General features: G+C 44.1%; 1 long non-coding RNA gene across 1 annotated transcript in view; it reads right to left on the bottom strand.

Moving 5' to 3' along the window:
* Positions 1-4,972: 4,972 nt before the first annotated feature.
* The window catches only part of LOC147120453 (uncharacterized), a 39,968-nt gene continuing 21,326 nt past the window's right edge, over positions 4,973-23,614 (bottom strand). The window contains exon 3 of the long non-coding RNA XR_015078195.1: positions 4,973-5,178. This is a non-coding gene — a long non-coding RNA (uncharacterized LOC147120453). The remainder of the gene's footprint in view (positions 5,179-23,614) is intronic.

Below are 23,614 nucleotides of genomic sequence, written 5' to 3' on the forward strand. Positions count from 1 at the left end.
CTTGCAAGTTCAAATTATGGTAATCAGCAATTAGGACTAAAATTGAGTGCTAAAATCAGACTTTTAAACAGGCATGCCTTATTAGCACAGCAGTCATTTAGCACCTGTTTTCACCCTTTCACCAAAATAACCCCCAAGATGCGTAGATGTTTACATCTTCATCCATGTCAATCAATAGAAGTATTGTAAAATTACCCATTAGTCACTACTGTGCAGTTTAAAGATGTAAATCTATACACATGAACAAGACGTGATCAGGTCTGAGTAGCTTGCCATATATAGACATTTAGATAAGGAACTTGTAGCTCAGAAAGGTATAAAAAGTGGCAGACTGTAATAAAGATTTAGACGGTTCGATCAACCTGAATACTGAGCTCAGAACCGTAGAGTGTTCGAGTCCCAAACCATTAGATGTAGTTACAAGTACTGTGGGGTGGAAATTGGTCCTTACAGTAGTAAAACGGATGCAAAAATGGCACCCCATGGACACTTGAAAAACATCTGACCCAAGATTAGGTCACGTCAACACTTGAAAAACATCTGACCCAAGATTGGGTCACGTCAACACTTGAAAAACATCTGACCCAAGATTGGGTCACGTCAACACTTGAAAAACATCTGACCCAAGATTGGGTCACGTCAACACTTGAAAAACATCTGACCCAAGATTGGGTCACGTCAACACTTGAAAAACATCTGACCCAAGATTGGGTCACGTCATTTTTTAAGCATTGGGACGGTCACTTAAAACTTGTGGTAGACTCCTTTCTGGGGTCTAACATCTGTTTAAAAGACCCTTTCCATAAATAAGGCTGCGCTGAGCCGAGCAGGCACTTGCTCTGCTCTGCCTGCGATCTCTAGATGTGGCCTAACCAGCAGCCGCCACTGAAAAGGTAGATAAATCATTTTTCTTTACATTTAATCTGGAGCCAGGAGGACCACTTGTGCTCCTCTCGGCTGCACAATAATACTGCAGGCCACTGCTGGTCATGATCAGCCCTCCTCCCCTCGTTATCTTCCCCTGCCTCTTGGGACTTAACTGAGGGCTGCAGCTGGTGAGGGAGGCCGCCCGAAATTGAATTCTTCCCTCGGCCGAGCTGCCTCTAGAGGCTCAACAGTCACCGATAGCGGGTCCTGAATATGTAGATAAGAACGGAGGACCAATTTCTAGCGTGAGGAACAGCATCTTATCTTTCAGTTAGGCACTTTACAGCCTTCTGGACTCAACATTGAGTTCAACAATTTCAGACTATAACCCCTCTCCCTCATTTTATCAGGCGGCAGCTGCCTTGCATTGTAGCAAAGACTGTCCCTTCAGTTCCTTCCTCCCTTCCCCCCCACCTTTCCCTGCCTCTGCACCTGCTTAAAATCTGTTACATCTCAAACTTTTACCAGTTCTGAAGAAGGGACTAGAGCCGTCTTTTGTCTTTACTAGTCCTAGCACCATCTCGTCTCGTTTTGAATACCTCTTAATGTCTCTTCACTTCTCTTTTGTTCTCTCCCAGCCCGGCCTTTTAATCTATTTTATTTCCTGTGCTTTTCCAGTCTTGACAAAGGATTTGACCCGAAACGTTGACTCTTTTTTCTCCACGGATGTTGCCTGGCCTGCTGAGTTTTTCCAGCATTTTCTGTTGTTATTTCTGAACCCTCAATACTTCTGACTCAGAGGCCAGAATGTGATCAACCGAGCCAAACTGACACTTTTTCACTCCTTAGAATCATAGAATGGTTACAGCACGGAAGAAGGCCATTCGGCCCGTCGAGCCCGTGCTGGCTCTCTTCAAGAGCACTTCAGCTAGTCCCATTCCCCTGCCCGTTCCCTGTAGCCCTGCAAATTTCTTTCCTTCAGATACTTATCCAACTCCCTTTTGAAAACCGTGATTGAGTCTACCTCCACCACCCTATCAGGCAGTGCATTCCAGATCTTAACCACTCGCTGTGTAAAAAAAGATTTTTCTTATGTTGCCTTTGGTTCTTTTGTCAATCACCTTAAATCTGTGCCCTCTGGTTCTCGGCCCTTCTGCCAATGGGAACAGTTTCTCTCTATCTACTCTGTCCAGACCCCTCACAATTTTGAACACCTCTATCAAATCTCCTCTCAATCTTCTCTGCTCTAAGGAGAACAACCCTAGCTTCTCCAGTCTATCAATGTAACTGAAGTCCCTCATTCCTGGAATCACTCTCATAAATCTTTTCTCTCTAAGGCCTTCACATCCTTCCTAAAGTGTGGTGCCCAGAATTGAACACAGTACTCCAGTTGGGGCCGAACCAGTGTTTTATACAGGTGCATTATAATTTCCACACTTTTGTACTCTATACCTCTATTCATGAAGCCCAGGATCCCGTAAGCCTTTTTAACTGCTTTCTCAACCTGCCCTGCCACCTTCAACGATTTGTGCACATATACCCCCAGGTCTCTGTTCGTGCACCCACTTCAGGATTGTACCCTTTAGTTTATATGTCCTCTCCTCATTCTTTCTACCAAAATGTATTACTTCACACTTTGATCCTGTTGTAGCAGAAGAGAGAATATTTAAGAAAAAAAGTTGTAAAATAAAGAAATAATGGAAGAAAAATAAGAAAAAAGCAATTTAAAGTGAAACCACCCCCGCTCCCCAAAAAAGAACAAAGTAAAAGGGAAACAGAACATATGCTGCATACATTGGTGCAATGCCCTTCATTACATTGTAATCTTCTCCAGGAGAATCCGTGGTCTCCTCTGGGGCCCATATATCTCTCAGCATAAATTTAATTATCTGTATAACTGGGGGAAATAAGCATTTTTCCTGTTAAAATTCATCTAATGGCAGATAGGGGATTATCCAGTTTCCTATTCATTACTAAAGGATTTTTAAAAATTATTAGAACTTTTATTTAATATTCTTGTGGTAAACAGGTAGAGGGAAGGATCCAGGTCCTGGAAGATATTTGGGATTCTCACAATAAAGACTGGGTGAAGCAGCTGGAAAATCTCAGGTCAAAAGAATTTCCACTGCATTAAAGACCAAGTTCCATTTTAACCACTGCGAACAAATAATCATATTCAACAACTTCCTATGCAATATTTTCTCTGTGCATACTTTGCAAAGAGGTAATCTTGTATTTTGTTCAGTTGAACATATCAAAATAAACATAAAAGTGAACCCCAAATTATTTTATAAGCATATAAAAAATCTTCTATAAACATTTAAAAAGTAAAAGATAGTTAAAGGAATGAAAAGAACGATTAAGGAAATCTTTTTGTGGAGGCAGAAGGCATGACTGAGGTACTGAATTAGCACTTTGTATCTGTCTTCACAAAAGAAGAGGATGAAGTTAATATTGCAGTAGAGGAGGAGGAAGTAGAGATAGTGGATATGTTAAAAATAGATAGAAGGGAGGTGCTAAATAGGTTGGCAGTAATCAAAGTTAACAAGTCATCTGGTCCAGGTTACTGAGGGAAGCACGAGAGGAGATAACAGAAGCTCTGACCACAATCTTTCAATCTGACTTCGATATGGGAGTGATGCCAGAGGACTGGAGGATTGCAAATGTTACACCCCTATTCAAAAAAGGGGAGAGGGATAAACCTGGTAACTACAGGCCAGTCAGTCTAACATCAGTGACGAGAAAACTACCAGAGACCATTGTCAAGGACAAAATTAATTCTCACTTGGAGACGTATGGGTTAATAAGGGACAGCCAGCACAGATTTGTTAAGGGCAAATCATGTCTGAATAAACTGATTGAGTTCCTTGATGAAGTAACAGAGAGGGTTGATGAAGGTTGTGCAGTAGATATTGTATATATGAACTTTCAAAAGACATTTGATCAAGTACCAGAATAACAGACTTATTCATAAAATAGCTCATGGAATTAAAGGGAAGGTGGTAACTTGGGTACGTAATTGGCTAAGGAATAAAAGGCAGAAAGTAGTGGTGAACGGATGTTTTTCTGACTGGAGAGAAGTATACATTAGGGTCCCCCAGGGGTCGCTATTAGGACCATTGCATTTTTTGTTTTATATCAATGACCTGGACTTGAGTACAATTTTGAAGTTTAAGGATGATAAAAAATTTGCTAATGGAGTAAATAGTGAGGAGGATAGTAGCAGACTTCAGCAGGACATATACAGATTGGTGAAAAGGGCAGGCACATGGCAGATGCAATTTAATGTGGATAAGTATGAAATATTGCATTTTGGGAGAAACAACATGGAGAGGCAGTATAATCTAAATGGTACTATTTTGACGGGGGTGGGGGTGGGGGTGCAAGAGCAGAGGAACCTGGGAGTGCATATTCACTAGTCTTTGAAGGTGACATGGCAAGTTGATAAGGCAGTTATAAAAGTGTATGGGATACTTGGCTTTGTAAATAGGGGCATTGAATACAAAAAGCAAGGAAGTCACGCAAAACCTTTACAAATCACTGGTTAGGCATCAGCTGGAGAATCGTGTACAATTCTGGGCACCACACTTTAGGAAGGATGTAAAGGCCTTGGGGTGAGAGTACAGAGGAGGTTTACCAGGATGATACCAGGAATGAGGGAGTTCAGTTATGTGGATAGATTGGAGAAGCTGGGGTTGTTTTCCTTAGAACAGAGGTTAAGGGGAAACTTAATAGTGATATTCAAAATGATGAGGGGGCTTGATGGAGCAAGTAGGGAGAAACTGTGACAAGTGGTTCGGTAACCAAAGGTCATAGATTTTAAATAATTGGCAACAGAACTAGAGGGGAAATAAGAAGAAACTTTATCACACAGAGGGTTGTTAAGATCTGGAACACACTACCTGAAAGGGTGGTGGAAGCAGATTCCATAAAAATTTTCAAAAGGCAATTGCCATGCAATTGAAGAGGACTAACTTGCAGGGTTATGGGAAAGAAAGCTGGGGTGTGTGGCTAAATAGGACAACTCTTTCACAGAGCTGGCACAGGCACGACAGACCAAAGAGCCTTTTTAAGATTCTATGATTCTATTCTATGTACCCTACAGACTTGCTTTTTTTTCTTGTTCCCCTTCTTTGCAGATTTGATTCACTGTGCAGAAAGATCTTATTTCTGTTGAAAGAAAGTACAGCATCACTTTCATCTTCGTCTTCTTCCTCTAATGCTTCCAGGAGTATGAGATCGCTAAAATAGAGACTTCTAAGTATTTCTTCACAGTAATATGGCACGCCATAGCTGCGTTCTGTCAGTAACCTGCCAAAGAAAAGAAAGTGTATGGCAACAAATGGTGACTGTTTGATTGATGTATCAAATATGTTGAAAAGAAAAATAATAATACATATTTACAACAACACTAACTTGCATTTATATAGCACCTTTAATGTAGTAAAACATCCCAAGGTGTTATCCTATGTGTGTTACTAGAAATAAGACAAATGTGATGGGATAAATATGAAACACGTTACATGTCCTTAAATTTTCCTACATTCTTTTTGTTACAAGGATCATAACAGGGGGCTAATTTGACATTAATTACCCATTGGTGGACTCATTGCTCTAAAAACAAGGTTTTGTGAAACTATGCAACAGAATATGTCACATGGATTCTCCCTACCAGTAAGCTTTTTGTCCACAAATATTGGACTGGATGGGAAGGGATTGTGGATACAATCTATGTAAAAATAGGTACTTTGTGCTTTGTAGAAATAAATGACAGTGAAATCAAAGCAAGTTACGATGTAGTCCAGTTGTTCAGTTTGTGTGGTATTTTATAAGGTATCCCACTTTAAATCTAGAACATATGAGTGAAGCAGTGTAGTAGATTTCAGCTTTCATGTTCAGTTGCACACTGGCTCAATTTTCTTCTGTGCTTCAGATTCACATTCATACCATCTGAGTCTGAACCCAGTGGTTAGAATTGCACTATATTTTTTTTATTTGTTTATGGGATGTGGGCATCACTGGCAAGACCAGCATTTATTGCCCATCCCTAGTTGCCCTTGAGAAAGTGGTGGTGAGCCACTTTCCTGAACCACTGCAGTCCGTGTTTTTTTTAAATTCATTTTTTATGGGATGTGGACGTCGCTGGCAAGGCCAGCATTTATTGCCCATCCCTAATTGCCCTTGAGAAGGTGGTGGTGAGCCACCTTCTTGAACCACTGCCGTCCGTGTGGTGAAGGTACTCCCACAGTGCTGTTAGGTAGGAAGTTCCAGGATTTTGACCCAACGGCGATGAAGGATTGGCGATATACTTCTAAGTTAGGATGGTGTGTGACTTGGAGGGGAACTTGGAGGTGGTGGTGTTCCCATGCGCCTGCTGCCCTTGTCCTTCTAGGTGGTACAGGTCACGGGTTTGGGAGGTGCTGCCGAAGAAGCCTTGGCGAGTTGCTGCAGTGCATCTTGTAGATGGTACACACTGCAGCCACGGTATGCCGGTGGTGGAGGGAGTGAATGTTTAAGATTGTGGATGGGGTGCCAGTCAAGCGCGCTGCTTTGCACTGGATGGTGTCTAGCTTCTTGAGTGTTGTTGGAGCTGCACTTATCCAGGCAAGTGGAGAATATTCCATCACACTCGTTACTTGTGCCTTGTAGATGGTGGAAAGGTTTTGGGGAGTAAGGAGGTGAGACACTCGCCACAGAATACCTAGCCTCTGACCTGCTCTTGTTGCCACAGTATTTTTGTGGCTGGTCCACTTAAGTTTCTGGTCAATGGTGACCTCCAGGATGTTGATGGTGGGGGAATTGGCAATGGTAATGCCGTTGAATGTCAAGGAGAGGTGGTTAGACTCTCGCTTGTTGGAGATAGTCATTGCCTGGCACTTCTGTGGCGTGAATGTTACCTGCCACTTATCAGCCCAAGCCTGAACGTCGTCCAGGTTTTGTTGCATGCGGGCATGGACTGCTTCATTATCTGATGAGTTGTCAATGGCGCTGGACACTGTGCAGTCATCAGCAAACATCCCCATTTCTGACCTTATGTTGGAGGGAAGGTCATTGATGAAGCAGCTGAAGATGGTTGGGCCAACGACACTGCCCTGAGGAACTCCTGCAGTGATGTCCTGGGGCTGTTATGATTGACCTTCAACCACCACAACCATCTTCCTTTGTGTTAGGTATGACTCCAGCCAGTGGAGCGTTCCCCCCCCCCTGATTCCCATTGATTTCTGTTTTACTAGGGCTCCTTGATGCCACACTCGGTCAAATGCTGCCTTGATGTCAAGGGCAGTAACTCTCACCTCACCCATGGAATTTAGCTCCTTTGTCCATGTTTGGATCGAAGCTGTAATGAGGTCAGGAGCCGAGTGATCTTGGCGGAACCCAAACTGGGCATCAGTGAGCAGGTTATTGGTGAGTAAGTGCTGCTTGATAGTACTGTCGATGACACGTTCCATCACTTTACTGATGATTGAGAGTAGATTGATGAGGCGGTAATTAGCCGGATTGGATTTGTCCTGCTTTTTGTGGACAGGACATACCTGGGCAGTTTTCCACATTGTTGGATAGATGCCAGTGTTGTAGCTGTACTGAAACAACTTGGCTAGCGGCGCGGCTAGTTCTGGAGCACAAGTCTTCAGCACAAAACAGGATGTTGTCGGGGCCCATAGCCTTTGCTGTATCCAGTGCGCTCAGCTGTTTCTTGATATCACGTGGAGTGAATTGAATTGGCTGAAGACTGGCTTCTGTGATGGTGGGGACCTCAGGAGCAGGCCGATATGGAGCATCCACTTGGCACTTCTGGCTGAAGATGTTTGCAAATGCTTCAGCCTTGTCTTTTACACTCACATGCAGGGCTTCACCATCATTGAGGATGAGGATATTCATGGAGCCTCCTTCTCCCGTTAGTTGTTTAATGGTCCACCACCATTCACGACTGGATGTGGCAGGACTGCAGAGCTTTGTTCTGATCCGTTGATTGTGGGATCGCTTAGCCCTGTCTATCCATGCTGCTTCCGCTTTTTAGCATGCATGTAGTCCTGTATTGCAGCTTCCCCAGGTTGGCACCTCATGTTTAGGTATGCCTAGTGCTGATCTTGGCATGCTCTTCTACACTCCTTATTGAACCAGGTTTGGTCCACTGGCTTGGTGGTAACGGTAGAGTGAGGGATATGCCGGGCCATGAGGTTACAGATTGTGGTGGAATACAATTCTGCTGCTCTACAATCAGCAATCTTGAGGAACAGTAACTGCTTTAGTAATGCACATTCTTTCCTTCAAAATAGCAAAAAATATTAACCATATTCAGATCAGGGAGCAGATAATATGGCCCAAGTGCTGATACTGTGAGGTGCTTTGAATGTCTCTTCACAAGTGGGTTGACCTCATCAATTAAGATGTGATGAACATTTGCATAATTACTAGCACTTTGGGCACATCTCTCAATGGGAGCACCAGAGCCATATTATTAGGTGTCAGCAGCCAGTGTAGGTTCCTGGTTGTCAGTTTTGTGGTGGGCACTTTTCTGATATGCGAGACAGTAGGCATGGTGCAGTGTAGGGTGGCATGGAGCACAGGGATAGCAGGCATTGGACACACCAGTGTGAGGGCTGTGGGCTAAACTTACTTTGCCATATTCTTAGCCATTTCCAATTCTGCCAAAACTCTAGTTCATGTCTTAATCATCTCAAGGTTTGACTTCCCCAATAAACTCTTAGCTGGCCTTCCCATGTCAACCTTCCGCAAGTCACAACTCATTCAAAATGCCTTAGTATGCATCCTTGTTCACACAAATGTTCCACTTGAACTACTCCCCTCCTCTCCAAGCTCCACTGGATTCCTATCCCTCTGTCAGTTGACTTCAAAATCCTTTACTTTCAAAATATCTATTGCCTTGCCCCATTCTGCATTGGAGGCACCAATGTCGAGTGCTGGAGGGCAAGTGGCAGAAGTGCCTGCTTTTTTTTATTTTAAAGATGGCATCATCTTCAGCACCATTCCAGTTCTGCATTGAGACTGAAGTGCTGTTCAGATGCTCCAACTACATTATCCCGGGGGGATGGCTAACTTAAATGAGTCAGAGACCAATTGAGCATCTTGTGTTAGTGATCTGCCACAGTTTTATGTACCTGCATGTATCCTTTACTTCTCTAACATTGGGCTACTCCTTGCTTTCCATTGCTCCCTCCACCACACCACTGGTATATTCAAGACAGAGATCAATAGATTTTTGAATATTAAGGGAATCAAGGGATATGGGTATAGTGCGGGAAGGTGGAGTTGAGGTAGAAGATCAGCCATGAACTTATTGAATGGCGGAGCAGGCTCGAAGGGCCAAATGGCCAGATACCTGAAATTGGGTCTCGAGCTTCATCGACATAACGCTGGTGAGCTGTGGACGTCTATTTGGGCCAATTGCGTCGCTGATAGCGGCTCGGTTAAGTCCTATGGAAATGGGGAGGAGAACGTGAGGGGGCGAGCATGGGTTGGCAATGGCCTGCAGTATTGCCGTGGAGCTAGGAGAAAAATGTCTGCTCCTATTTTAATTTACTTATGCAAGGGCCTAATGCCTATACATTGCACCAGCCAACATGGTGTCAGACGTACTTCAAGTGTATTTCAGGTGTGTGACATAGCCACGTGAAATTGGCGCTTTTTGCCCTCGCTCTGTGTCTGAAAAATGGGTGTAATGGGGTCCAATCTCTCCACTGCTGTCCTCTAACTTTGTCTTAAACTGAGGCCCCTTCTTACTCGTCAGATCCTATGGCACTAGGGAAGCCCTGTCGGTGCAGTGGCCAACATTTATCCCTCAACTAACACCACCAAAGCATACTGATTGGTCATTCAGTTTACAGGTATGGTAGCATAGTGGTCATGTTACTAGAGTAGTAACCCAGAGGCCTGGACTAATGATCTGGAGACATGAGTTCAAATCCCACGATGGCAGCTGGGGAATTTCAATTCAATTAAACAAATCTGGAATATAAAACTTGTATCAATAATGGGACTTTGAGATTCCTATTCTTTTTAGCCAGAAGAATTACTGTCTATACCCCTTGGCCATAAGACAGCATGCTGAAGCCGCAGCATTACGGCATGCTTTAGAGAAAGCAGACCTTATTAAATCCACACTGTGGGAAGATATTCTCCGTTCGAGAATGGAGAAAAAGAATTGTCAGGTGATTCATGTAAACGGGCATACCACTGGGACAGTACATTCAAAAGGAAACAGCCTTGCAGACGAACAAGCGAAACATTCAGTCTGCATGACACCCCCTCGAGAGGGGTCTGCCAATGTTAGTGTAATCACTAGGGCTGAGCGGGCAGCTAATCAGGATGAGGAACTGATTCAGCTATTAGAGCCGACAAAAGAGAATCCACCAGGATTTCCACCAAAGTACTTTTACTCGGAAACCCCTACGGGTATTGTACTAGTTAAGCTGCCCAAAGGAAACTGAGAGGTACCCCCAAGACACAAACGAGAACAGCTTGTAAAAGAAGCTCACGAGGGCATAAGTCAAGCACATTGTGGTGCCAGAACAACATTCTGCAAATTGACCCCCTTATATTGGTGGCCAGGCATGCTTAAGGCCTGTAAAACATACGTGGCAAATTGTGAGCCATGCTATTTAACCACTAAGTCATCATTAATTAAGCCACCACCATTGGCTCCTGTGAAAGCTGATGAGCCAATGGAAAAATTCTTTATTGACTTTATTGGACCACTTTCCCCATCTTTGGGATATAGATATGTTCTCGTTTGTGTAGATGGATGCACTTCCTTCTACTGGCTGGTCCCCAGAAAAACTATTTTGGAAAACGCACTCGCCAGGGCTATTTCTGATATAATTACTGTAGCTGGTGCACCCAAAATCTTACACTCCGATAAAGGCGAAGCCTTTGTATCTAAGGTCTTCAAAGACTACTGTGAACAAAGGGGCATTGGCTTAGAGCACAGCACGCCACGTCATCCACAATCAGCGGGGCTGGTGGAACGTAAAAACCAGGAAGTAAAAAAGCTATTGGTCAAACTGTTGAGAATCAGGGGGAATAAGTGGACCACCATCATTCCGGAGGTGCAGCTATCACTCAATAATGTGCCCACATCTGCATCAGGGACAGTGTCCCCTAAAACTCCATATTATTTGATGTATGGGTTTGAGATGCATACACAGCTTACCCATAGTTCTTTTTTTGCCTCTACACACTCTGAGTCCTTGACCTGACAGTGAGAGTTAGATTTTAAAAAAGTAACAGAGGAGATTCAGCGAATTGATCAGAGGATAAGGGAAGCAAATAGGCATAAAAAAATTGACAAATAAAGCATGGCAACCCATAGTAGGAGAATGGGTACAGGAAAAGAAGTTCGAGCAAAAACCTGGTTTAAGACCGAAGTAGAAAAAACCTGTTCAAATACATTCTGTTATTAACGAAAGAACAGTTCAAATACATATTAACCAGCCGAATGGCAAGCATATTCTTAAAACTGTCTCCATAGACAATCTCAAAAGATGTCCTGCAGGATACCGAAAAGGAGGAATATTACAAGTTGCAGTCGTACACTGTCTTTCAAGACCCAGCTTAGAGCACGACACAGGAAATGGATGCGATTGAATTACTGATGACGGTCAGTCAGACGGTGTCGCCGGCCCTTCCACACGTTGCTTCGCAATGCATCAGGAATTGGATTTGAGAAAAGCAACAACCGAAACAAGGAAAGATCAACGAGTTACTTCAGCGAAGGAGGAAGACACCGCGGATAAAGAAGGAATCAACTGAGTGCCTGGCAAGGCCTTTATGACAACACACATCTGCACACATGCCGGATCGAAGGAACAGCGTGTCAAGCTTCAACTAGTTTCAACTGACGTCTCCTTGACTCGTATGAATAACTCACCTCTATGGAATGTACATCTGCCGATTGGACATTCTAAGTACATGTTGTTTCGCTCATTGCATGACTATGTACTTATCATCCTTTTAAATTGTGTTCAATTTAAAATAAGGCAAAACATTGTCCTAGGATGACTTCAAAGGAATTTTCATGTAGCACATGATTGTGCATCTCGTGAAATTAATATGCTATTGTAACCTCATGAGGAATATTGACCAAACTCTGTCTAGATGTTCCAGCTCATTTTTTGGTCAAGAGGGGTGTGTAAAGGAAATAACCATATTCCAAGAGATACACCATCCTATGAATGGAATTTTGACTTTATTAAAACATGAAAACTGGGTTTAAAAATCTAAAAGCCTCAACGACACAAGCTGCAAACAGAACACAGGCTTTTGAGATAAGATCAGTTGTTAACACAAGCTGTAAACACCACACAAGCTTTTGAAATGGGAATTGATTGTTAATACTAAGACAATGGCCCTATTGAAGCAAAGGGTTGGAGGTTCCTCTATGTCTGAACATTGGAAACAACACAATAGCAATGCCCAAGTAAAGTGTTAAAAACTGACACTTCGAACAGAAACACAGAATATTAAAAAACCATGTGCCTTTGATAAAAGTAACTTCGATCAGAGTTGGGCGAGAGCTGGAAGTGGACACAGGCCGGAAACACAGTTTCGCAGCAGCCTCAGGATTCGCAGACATCGAGGAGGCGGAGCAGTGAGGCGACGCCCAGTCGAGACAGTCGGGAGCAGCAGCGGGTGTTGAGTCGAGTTAGAGCAGCGAGGTGAGGCAGCCTAAACAGGCCCCACAGGCAACATTCCAAAGGGAGGTCAGGATTCAAAAGTGACATCACAGCCAAGCTGGTAGGTGATTGGCTGGTTGGTGAGTACTTTTCCTTCCCTTTTAAACCTTTATAAGTTGGTAAGTTCAATTAAATAGAGGTGTGATATTCATCATCTAGAATCGGGGCAGAGGGTATTTAAAAATAATATTAATAAATTTAATTAATTACATAGAATGGGAGAGCAGGTGATGTGTTACTGCTGCAATATGTGGGAGCTGGTGGACACCATTGATGTTCACAGTGACCACATGTTACAGTAAGTGCTGGCTGCTCGAGGAACTCCGGCTCCGTGTCGATGAGCTGTAGTCCGAGCTTCAAACACTGCGACACATCAGGGAGGGGGTGAGTTACCTGGACTCTGTGTTCCAGGAAGTAGTCACACCAATTAGATTAACTAATTCAGATGTTGTCCGTGGTCAGGGACAGGAGGGTGTGACTATGAGTGAGGCAGGTACGGGGATCCAGGAGGTAGTGTTGGAGGAGCCGCAGCCCTTGCTCTTGTCCAACAGGTTCGAGGCTCTTACTCCCTGTGAGGACGGGAACGGCGACTGCAGGGAGGATGAGCAACCTGGCCACAGCACCGTGGAACAAGGGGCCATTCAAGTGGGGAGAGTTAAAAGAAATGTTGCAGTGGTAGGGGATAGTATCATTAGGGGGATAGATAGGGTTCTTTGCAGCCGAAAGCGAGAGTACCGAAGGTTGTGTTGCCTGCCCGGTGCCAGGGTTAAGGACATCTCCTCTGGGCTGGAGAGAAACTTGGAGTGGGAGGGGGAGGATCCAGTTGTCGTGATCCATGTTGGTGCCAATGAAAGAGGTTCTGCTGAGGGAGTATGAGCAGCTAGGGGCCAAATTAAAAAGCAGAACCACAAGGGTAATAATCTCTGGATTACTACCTCAGCCATGAGCAAATTTGGCTGGGGTAAATAAAGTCAGAGAGTTAAATGCATGGCTCAAAGACTGGTGTGGGAGAAATGGGTTTTGCTTCTTGGCACCAGTACTGGGACAGGAGAGAGCTGTTCCGTTGGGACGGACTTCACTTGGCCAGTGCTGGGACTAGAATCCTGGCGAATCGAATAACTAGGGCTGTAGAGAGGGCTTAAACTAATTAGTGGGGGGGAGGTTTCAAGAGAGCGAAAAATAAAAATGTCAGCGGAGAAGGCAATAGAGCAAGGTAGCAGTGGGGGAATTAAAAACCAGAGCGTGTCAGGAAGGGACAGAATATAATGATAAAGGGGTAAAGTAGTAAAGGGGGTAAAAGCAAGAATAAATTGTCACAAAACATATTTAAAAGTTCTTTATCTGAATGCACGCAGCATTCATAACAAAATAGACGAGTTGACGGTACAAATAACTACACATGGGTATGATCTGGTGGCCATTACGGAGACATGGCTGCAGGGTGACCATGACTGGGAATTAAACATCCAGGGGTATTTGACTATTAGGAAGGACAGACAGGAAGGAAAGGGAGGTGGGGTGGCTGTGTTAATAAAGGATGGAATCACTGCAACATTGAGAAATGATATTGGGTCAAAGGATCAGGATAGTGAAACGGTTTGGGTGGAGATAAGGAATAATAAGGGGAAAAAGTCACTAGTGGGCGTAGTCTATAGGCCTCCTAACAGTTGCAACTCTATTGGTCGGAGTATAAATCAGAAAATAGTTGGGGCTTGTAATAAGGGAACAGCTATAATCATGGGAGATTTTAACTTTCATATTGACTGGACAAATCAAATTGGGCAGGGCAGCCTTGAGGAAGTGTTCATAGAGTGCATTAGGGACGGGTTCCTTGAGCAGTATGTTACTAAACCAACCAGGGGGCAGGCAATCTTAGATCTGGTCCTGTGTAATGAGACAGGATTAATAAAAAAATGTCATAGTAAAGGATCCCCTTGGAATGAGTGACCATAACATGGTTGAATTCCAAATTCAGTTGGAAGGTGAGAGAGTTGGATCTCAAACCAGCGTACTATGCTTAAATAAAGGAGACTATGAAGGTATGAGAGCAGAGTTGACTAAAGTGGACTGGGAAAATAGTTTAAGGTGTAAGACGGTACATGAGCAGTGGTGTACATTCAAGGAGATATTTCACAACTTTCAAGAAAAATATATTCCACTGAGGAAAAAGGGGCGTAAAAGAAAAGACAGCCATCCGTGGCTAAGTAAAGTAATAAAGGATAGTATCCGACTGAAAACAAGGGCATATAAAGTAGCCAAATCTAGTGGGAGGATAGAAGATTGGGAAGCATTTAAAAGCCAGCAAAGAATAACTAAAAGATTAATTAAGAAAGGGAAGATAGATTATGAAAGTAAACTAGCAAAAAATATAAAAACAGATAGCAAGAGTTTCTACAGTTATATAAAAAGAAAAAGAGTGGCTAAAGTGAATGTTGGTCCCTTAGAGGACGAGACCAGGAAATTAGTAGTGGGGAACATGGAGATGGCAAAAACGCTGAACAAATATTTTGTATCAGTCTTTACAGTAGAGGACACTAAAAATATCCCAACACTGTTCAAACAGGGGGCTATAGGGGGGAGGAGCTAAACACGATTAAAAGCACTAAGGAGATGGTACTCGGTAAGATAATGGGACTTAAAGCAGATAAATCCCCTGGGCCTGATGGCTTACATCCTAGGGTCTTGAGAGAAGTAGCGGTGGGGATTGCGGATGCATTGGTGGTAATTTTCCAAAATTCCCTGGATTCAGGAAAGGTCCCAGCAGATTGGAAAACTGCTAATGTAATGCCCTTATTTAAAAAGGGAAGTAGACAAAAGGCTGGAAACTATAGACCAGTTAGCCTAACATCTGTGGTTGGTAAAATGTTGGAGTCCATTATTAAGGAAGCAGTAACAGGACATTTGGATAAGCGTAATTTGATCGGGCAGAGTCAACATGGTTTTATGGAGGGGAGGTCCTGTTTGACAAATTTGCTTGAATTCTTTGAGGATGTAACAAACAGGGTGGATAAAGGGGAACCAGTGGACGTGGTGTATTTGGACTTCCAAAAGGCATTTGACAAGGTGCCACACAAAAGATTACTGCACAAGTTAAAAAATCACGGGATTGGGGGTAATATACTGGCATGGGTGGAAGATTGGCTATCTAACAGAAAACAGAGAGTTGGGATAAATGGTTCATTCTCGGGTTGGCAATCAGTAACTAGTGGTGTTCCGCAGGGGTCAGTGCTGGGACCCCAACTCTTTACAATCTATATTAACGATTTGGAGGAGGGGACCAAGTGCAACATATCCAAGTTTGCCGATGATACAAAGATAGGAGGGAAAGCAGTGAGTGAGGAGAACGTAAAAACCCTGCAAAAGGACATAGACAGGCTAAGTGAGTGGGCAGAAATTTGGCAGATGGAATATAATGTTGGAAAGTGTGAGGTTATGCACTTTGGCAGAAAAAAATCAAAGAGCAAGTTATTATCTAAATGGAGATAAACTGCAAAGTGCTACAGTACAAAGGGATCTGGGGGTCCTGGTACATGAAACACAGAAGGTTAGTATGCAGGTACAGCAGGTGATCAGGAAGGCCAATGGAATCTTGGCTTTTATTGCAAGGGGGATGGAGTATAAAAGCAGGGAAGTCTTGCTTCAGTTATATAGGGTACTGGTGAGGCCACACCTGGAATATTGCATACAGTTTTGGTTTCCATATTTAAGGAAAGATATACTTGCTCTCGAGGCAGTTCAGAGAAGGTTCACTTGGTTGATTCCGGAGGTGAGGGGGTTGACTTATAAGGAAAGGTTGAGTAGGTTGGGCCTCTACTCATTGGAATTCAGAAGAATGAGAGGCGATCTTATCGAAACATAAGATTGTGAGGGGGCTTGATCGGGTGGATGCGGGGAGGATGTTTCCACTGATGGGTGAGACTAGAACTAGGGGGCATAATCTTAGAATAAGGGGCTGCCCTTTCAAAACTGAGATGAGGAGAAACTTCTTCACTCAGAGGGTGGTAAATCTATGGAATTTGCTACCTCAGAGAGCTGTGGAAGCTGCAACATTAAATAAATTTAAAACGGAGATAGACAGTTTCCTAGCTGATAAGGGAATTAGGGGTTACGGGGAGCGGGCAGGGAAGTGGACGTGAGTCTAGGTTCGGATCAGCCATGATTCTATTGAATGGCGGAGCAGGCCCGAGGGGCCGTATGGCCTACTCCTGCTCCTACTTCTTATGTTCTTATGTAAATGAAAGACAGGAAACATAAGTCAGTAATATAACCAACTAAGATGGCTAGGAAAAGAAACACCCTGGTTGAAGTGTTTTCAATTTACATACTTACATAAGTACCTGCAGAAGACTTTGAAAATATGACTTCAATAGATGACACCAAGCAATCACATTGTGTTTGTATTGAACTTGGAACACATAGGAGTCACAACGTCTGCTTCCAAACAGCTGGGTGATTTTAGAATTGAATGGCATCAAATCGATACATAAGTTATAACCGTTTTTTATGATACGTTTTGAACACCTAAACAACAGACAGGATTCTGAGAGTTGGCAGCTGAATTGACAGTAAGAATGGAAAGAATTCAATAGAGAACGACTAGAGATAATTAGCTTACATCAGCAGAAAACGTCAAAGGATAAACCACTAAAAAAAGGTATAAATATAGAGCTTTTCAGATGGAACGTCAGAAGTTGTTGGAAAGGGCAAGCGATTCTCAACTTCAGAGGCAGGCTCTGTAAGTTTTTAATTCTTTGAGGCTCAGGGATCAAAAAGGGTACACTTATTTGATTTTGGTGGATATTCTGGATTAGAAATAATAAGAAATGTAAAAATGTACGAAGTTAAGATTTGAGAATAAGGATCTCTGAGAATAAGAAATGTAAGCTAATAGTATTTTGAACTGTTAAAGTCGCGATTGACTCATCAGCTGTTAACTGTATGTCGGCTCTTAAATAAATCTATATATTTTTAGAATTGTCTCAAATAGTATTTCTGTATCAAACTCGCGAACTCAATTTCTGTACGCTCTTTTAGTGAGGAGTTGCAGAATTCTGGGGCGGGGGGGTTTCCGGACCCTCATAATATCCGGAAGGTTACAGTCTAGTTAACTTATTAAAAGTGCTATCTGGAAGACGGTAATATCTTCAAGTCGTTTCTTTCCTTTAGAGAGAGATAGCCTGGACCTTTAGACCCAATTAAAGTCTTGTAGGATTTGGCTATCTCTAATTTTAGTTGAAGGTGAACGTCTGGGGAATACGCCTGATCTGGGGTAGCCCGAAAAGGGCTAGGAATAGTAATTATCCCTTCAGTGCTGCCTGCTCATTATAATGACTTCTGCGTGCAGCTAGCACTAACCATGCTGTTCACTGGCTGCACACATCAGCAAGGGGCACAATATCATTAGTAACTTGCATTACTTAAAGATAGCCTGCACTACTTAAAGCTAGCCTGCACCTCTTAAAGGGGAGGTGCACTGTGGCTGGAGCAAGTGCTGGGAGTCATTCTGCAACTGAATCTGAGCTGAGAAAGAGTGAAGAATGGCTGATCATGAAAGAGAGTGGGAACCCAGGGTTTTGGACGCTGTTCTAGAGGTCTTGAGCTAGCTTTAAGTAGTGCAGGCTTTCTTTAAGTAATGCAAGTTACTAACGATATTGGGCGCCTTGCTGATGTGTGCAGCCAATGAACAGCATGGTTAGTGCTAGCTGCACGCAGAAATCATTATAATGAGCAGGCAGCACAAAGTTGCCATGCTGCCTGCATTACACTGAACGGGTGTGGGTTAATTGTGCATGGCGGATGTGGAAAGGAGGAGAGATATCCTGTATCTTCAGGGGGAAGGAGTTTCTCCAGACACACAATGAGAAGGCAGTGGGAACAGATAGTTACAGAGGTCATTGCAGGGTGTTTAGCCCTGAGGACCTGGATGCAGTACCACAAGAAGTTTAATGACTTCACATGAGTGGGCAAGGTCAGTGAATGCATTTTCAAATGCCAAATCCTACCAACTGCTCCACTAGCCTCAGTCACACTTCAATTCACCATCTACCATCTACAAGGCACAAGTAAGGAGTGTGATGGAACACTCTCCACTTGCCTGGAAGAGTGCAGCTCCAACAGCACTCAAGAAGCTCGACACCATCCAGGACAAAACAGCCCGTTTGATTGGCACCCCATCCACCACCTTAAACATTCACTCCCTCCACTACCGGTGTACCGTGGCTGCAGTGTGTACCATCTACAAGATGCACTGCAGCAACTCGCGAAGGCTTCTTCGGCAGCACCTCCCAAACCCGCAACCTCTTCCACCTAGAAGGACAAGGGTAGCAGATGCATGGGAACACCACCACCTCCAAGTTTCCCTCCAAATCACACATTACCCTGACTTAGAAGTATATCGCCGATCCTTCATCGTTGCTGGGTCAAAATCCTGGAACTCCCTCCCTAACAGCACTGTGGGAGTACCTTCAGCACACGGACTGCAGCGGTTCAAGAAGGCGGCTCACCACCACCTTCTCAAGGACAATTAGGGATAGGCAATAAATGCTAGCCTTGCCAGCGACGCCCACATCCCATAGAAATTAATTTTTTTTTAAATTACTCACCTACCAACAATCTCTATCAATCAGGATTCATACCTAACATTCATATGCTTCACCTCACCCTCACACACTTAGCACAGTTGCAAGCCTCACACCCACATCTCACACCATGCACACACTGCCAGCAATTCAACCATGACATCACCCAAACATATTGCACCACTCACTGACACACTTCCCTCTCTCTTGCAGAAGGTGGCACACAACCAGAGGCAGCAGGAAGTAACCAGAGGGAGAGAAGCATGCCTACATGTTCTAACCCCCATGGAGGAGGCGGTGAAGGCCATTATGGAAGGGCCATCGTTGAGGCTGTGGCCACCGGCAAGACTAAATCCATTGAAGATGACAGTATCCTCATATTTAATCCTCCTTCCTGCTCATCCCTAACTCTCGTCTGACTTACAAGCTACAGATGGTGTAAGCATGCACTTCTTACTTTCTCCTCTCCTCTCCCTTCATCACAGCCCAACACTTGTCCATTTTTCATTTCAGATACTGAAGCACTGGAACCTGCCCAGGCAGTGGTGGAAGAGCAGGAAGACAGTAATGATGAAGACACAAGGTCACTCGATTTCACATGCGCAGCCACCAGCTCAGATACTGACACTGCACATATCTTAGAGGATTACACAGAGGCGGGACCTGCACATGGTGAGACACTGGGCACAAGTGCGCTGCAGCCAGGGCAAAGGGCAAGGATAGCTCAGGTGACAGCTCGCCGAAGGGCAACGTCACACACTAGTTCTGCTGCAGAGCACTCCGATGAGGACTTTGATGGGCCAGGCTACAGAAAAAAGCTGATGGATGTACACAACAAAATGCTTGGCATATTGGGAAGCCTGCATTCAATGTAAAGGAGCATGGAGGAGTCTGGCACCAACTTGGCACAGGGCTTTGCGCAGAGCTTGGAGCCTGCAGGGGTTAAAAGTTAGATTAGTGGCTTAACTGACTAGCTGGCTGATGTAATAAAGGAGAAGTGCACCAACTCTGATGATTGGTGTTGGAAGCTGAACCCCCCGGGATACTCCCACCACCACAACCACACCGACCACCCCAGTAACAGCAGCCCCAAAGCCCACCACTTTGACTATGGAGGAACCCTTGAGGTGTCCGCAGCCTAGCTCAGGACCCAAAGTGGGGGCTAGTGATCTGGGATTCTGATAGGCACTTATTTGAGAAAGTACACCATGAGATAGTTTCGGTTGTCCTCAGTATTAGCCAGATGGGGTTACCCAAATGGTGCGAGTGGCGTACAAGGTTGTTTTACCATCGGCTCTTCGACATCACAGTTACTGATGCCCTCCGGGCCTCTGGGGGAACGCGTGCGGTTGAGCCTATCTCGCCGCAAGAGGAATCTGGTAAATGACATAGCCACTGCTTACAGTGCAGGAACATCCACAGTTAATTCCCTGGATATAGCAGAAATCGATAGCAAGGTGAATCAGCTAACATCCAAACTAAGGGACCTTATGTTAGGGACAACAGGGACAGACCGGAGAAGATTTGGCTAAAACCCTATTAGAATCCATGCAAGTTTTGGAAAACCATGCCCATACAGTTAACCACGTCACCGCCACCCTGCATAATATAATCAATCAGGCCTCTAGTGAGTCAATGTGCCCGCCATGAGCCAACGCGAACAGCACACCGGGGAAAAGGAGAATACTGTGTGACAACCAATGAATCTCAATACCAGTATGGTAACATCCAGTGCCCAGCTCAAGTTTCTGCTTCCGCCCCCAGGCCCCAACAACAATCGGACATGCAACCATAACCTACCTACGGTCACCCTGCGAGGAGTGGGTGAGTCCAACTGAGGACCTAAAGGACAGCATGCTTGAATATGTACTCCCTGAGGGGAAGGACATCCAAAACTACCAGAACACCTACAGGAACAGAGGAAAGAGGCCGGGGCAATAATTAAGCAGTATCACCGAATTGAGCAAGAGGTCAAACAACTGGGGAAGGATGTGGAGGCCAAGCTGGAAGATACCTCATGGTGGCAGACACTTTGGGACTAGGGTATTAGGGTGGACATACACCCCTGGATCAGAATTGCATCTCATGTATTGGTGGTGGTGCAGTTGCTAATTGTCATCATACTCATGTTTGAGTATTGTACTCGATGTAAATAATGCCGTAACTGAACCATTGCTAAAACTGTTGTTAAAACACAGTATAGATTGGGAGAGAAGCAGGGAATGTTAGAGGTAGTTTAAGTAACCACACCCATGTGAATCCAACCACCTGCCTGGACAGCAGTGATGGGGCGAGGAGCACGGGCAGGTGAAGTTAGTTGGCCATCTTGGGCTATCACCAAGGGCCAAAAGGGGGGACTGAAGGGGTTAAAAGTTAGATTAGCAGCTTAACTGACTAGCTGGCTGATGTAATAAAGGAGAAGTCTGGCAGAACAAAGACAGTTGGAAAAAGCATATTACACAGTGATTGGGGGAGTGAAAGAAGGCAAGGAGGCCATATGAGGAACAATGGGTCACCAATGTGATTTGCGAAGATGTGGTTTAGATTAGCTATGGAAAAGGACAGGGAGCAATCTAGAGTAAAAATGTTTAATTGGGGGAAGGCCAGTGGGATGAGAACGGATCTGTCTCGGGTAAACTAGAATCAAAGATTGGCAGGCAAAACTGTAATGGAACAATGGGCTGCCTTTAAAGAGGAAATAGTTCAGGTAAAATTGAGGTACATTCCCACTAGGGGGAAAGGCAGGGCAGCTAAAGTCAGTGTTCCCTGGATGACGAAAGAGATAGAGAATATGATGAAGCAGAAAAAGAGCGCATATGACAGGTATCAGGTTGCAAATACATCTGAGAATCAGGCTATATATAGAAAGCTCAGAGGAGAAGTGAAAAAGAAAAGAGGGGGAAAGAGAGGGTATGAGAATAGAATGGCAGCCAACATAAAAGGTAGTCCAAAAGTCTTCTATAAGCATAAATAGTAAAAGGGAAGTAAGAGGAGGGGTTGGGCCGATTAGGGACCAAAAAGGAGACCTATGCATGGAGGCAGAGGGTATGGCTGCGGTACTAAACGAGTACTTTGCATCTGTCTTCAAGGAAGAGGATGCTACCATAGACATAGTGAAGGAGGAGGTAGTGGAGATACTTGATAGGATAAAAATTGATAAAGAGCAGCTATTAGAAAGGTTGGCTGTACCTAAAGTAGATAAATCACCAGGAGCGGATGGGATGCATCCTAGGATGCTGAGGGAATTGAGGGAGGAAATCGCGGAGGTACTGGCCATAATATTCCAATCCTCGGCAAAAAGGTAGGGGAGGTGGGGTAGCATTGCTGGTAAAGGAGGGGATTAATGCAATGGAAAGGAAGGATATTAACTCGGATGAAACGGAATCTGTATGGGTAGAAATGAGAAATAGCAAGGGGAGGAAAACGTTAGTGGGTGTGATATATAGGCCTCCAAATAGTAATATGGAGGTGAGGGAAGGCATAAAAAGGGAAATTAGAGAAGCGTGCGATAAGAGCACAGCTGTCATCGTGGGTGACTTTAATTTACATATTGATTGGACTACCCAAATTAGTAAAAATTCTGAGGAGGAGGAATTCCTGGAATGTTTTCGGGACGGTTATCTGGACCAATATGTCGAGGAGCCGACTCGAGATCAGGCCATTTTAGACTGGGTATTGTGCAATGAGAAGGGACTTATCAGCAATCTTCTTGTACGAGGCCCCTTGGGTCAGAGCGATCATAATATGATCGAGCTCTCAGTCGAGATGGAGAGTGAGGAAATTGAATCAGAGACTAAGGTCCAGAACTTAAATAAAGGGAATTACGAGGGTATGAGACGGGAATTGGGTAAGATTGATTGGGTGGTGTTTCTGGGGGGATTGACAGTGGATAGACAATGGCAAGCATTCAAAGATAGAATGGAAGAATTCCAGAACATGTTTATACCGGTTTGGCATAAAAATAAACCTAAAAAGGTGACTCAACCGTGGATAACGAGGGAAATTAGGGACAGCATAAAATCAAAAAAAAGGGCATATCAACTGGCAAAAAAAGCACCAGACCGGAAGATTGGGGGCAGTACAGGATACAGCAAAAGAGGACAAAGGGATTAATCAGGAAGGGGAAAATAGAATACGAAAGTAAACTTGCAGCAAACATAAAGACAGACTGCAAAAGCTTTTATCGGTATATCAGGAGGAAAAGACTGGTAAAATCCCAAGTCGGTCCCTTGCAGTCCGATTCGGGAGAATATATAATGGAGAATAAGGAAATGGCAGACCAATTAAACTCATACTTTGGTTCTGTATTCACAAAGGAGGACACAAATAACCTCCCAGGAATATCGGCAAACATAGGGACTAATGAGAGGGAGGAGCTGACAGAAATTAGTATCTCTAGGGATATGGTGTTGGGTAAGTTGAGGGGACTGAAGGCCGACAAATCCCCAGGGCCTGATAAACTACATCCTAGGGTAC

Source organism: Somniosus microcephalus, chromosome 4 (assembly GCF_052327205.1).
Source record: "Somniosus microcephalus isolate GS21.2 chromosome 4, FLI_Smic_1.0, whole genome shotgun sequence".
Classification (NCBI taxonomy): domain Eukaryota; kingdom Metazoa; phylum Chordata; class Chondrichthyes; order Squaliformes; family Somniosidae; genus Somniosus; species Somniosus microcephalus.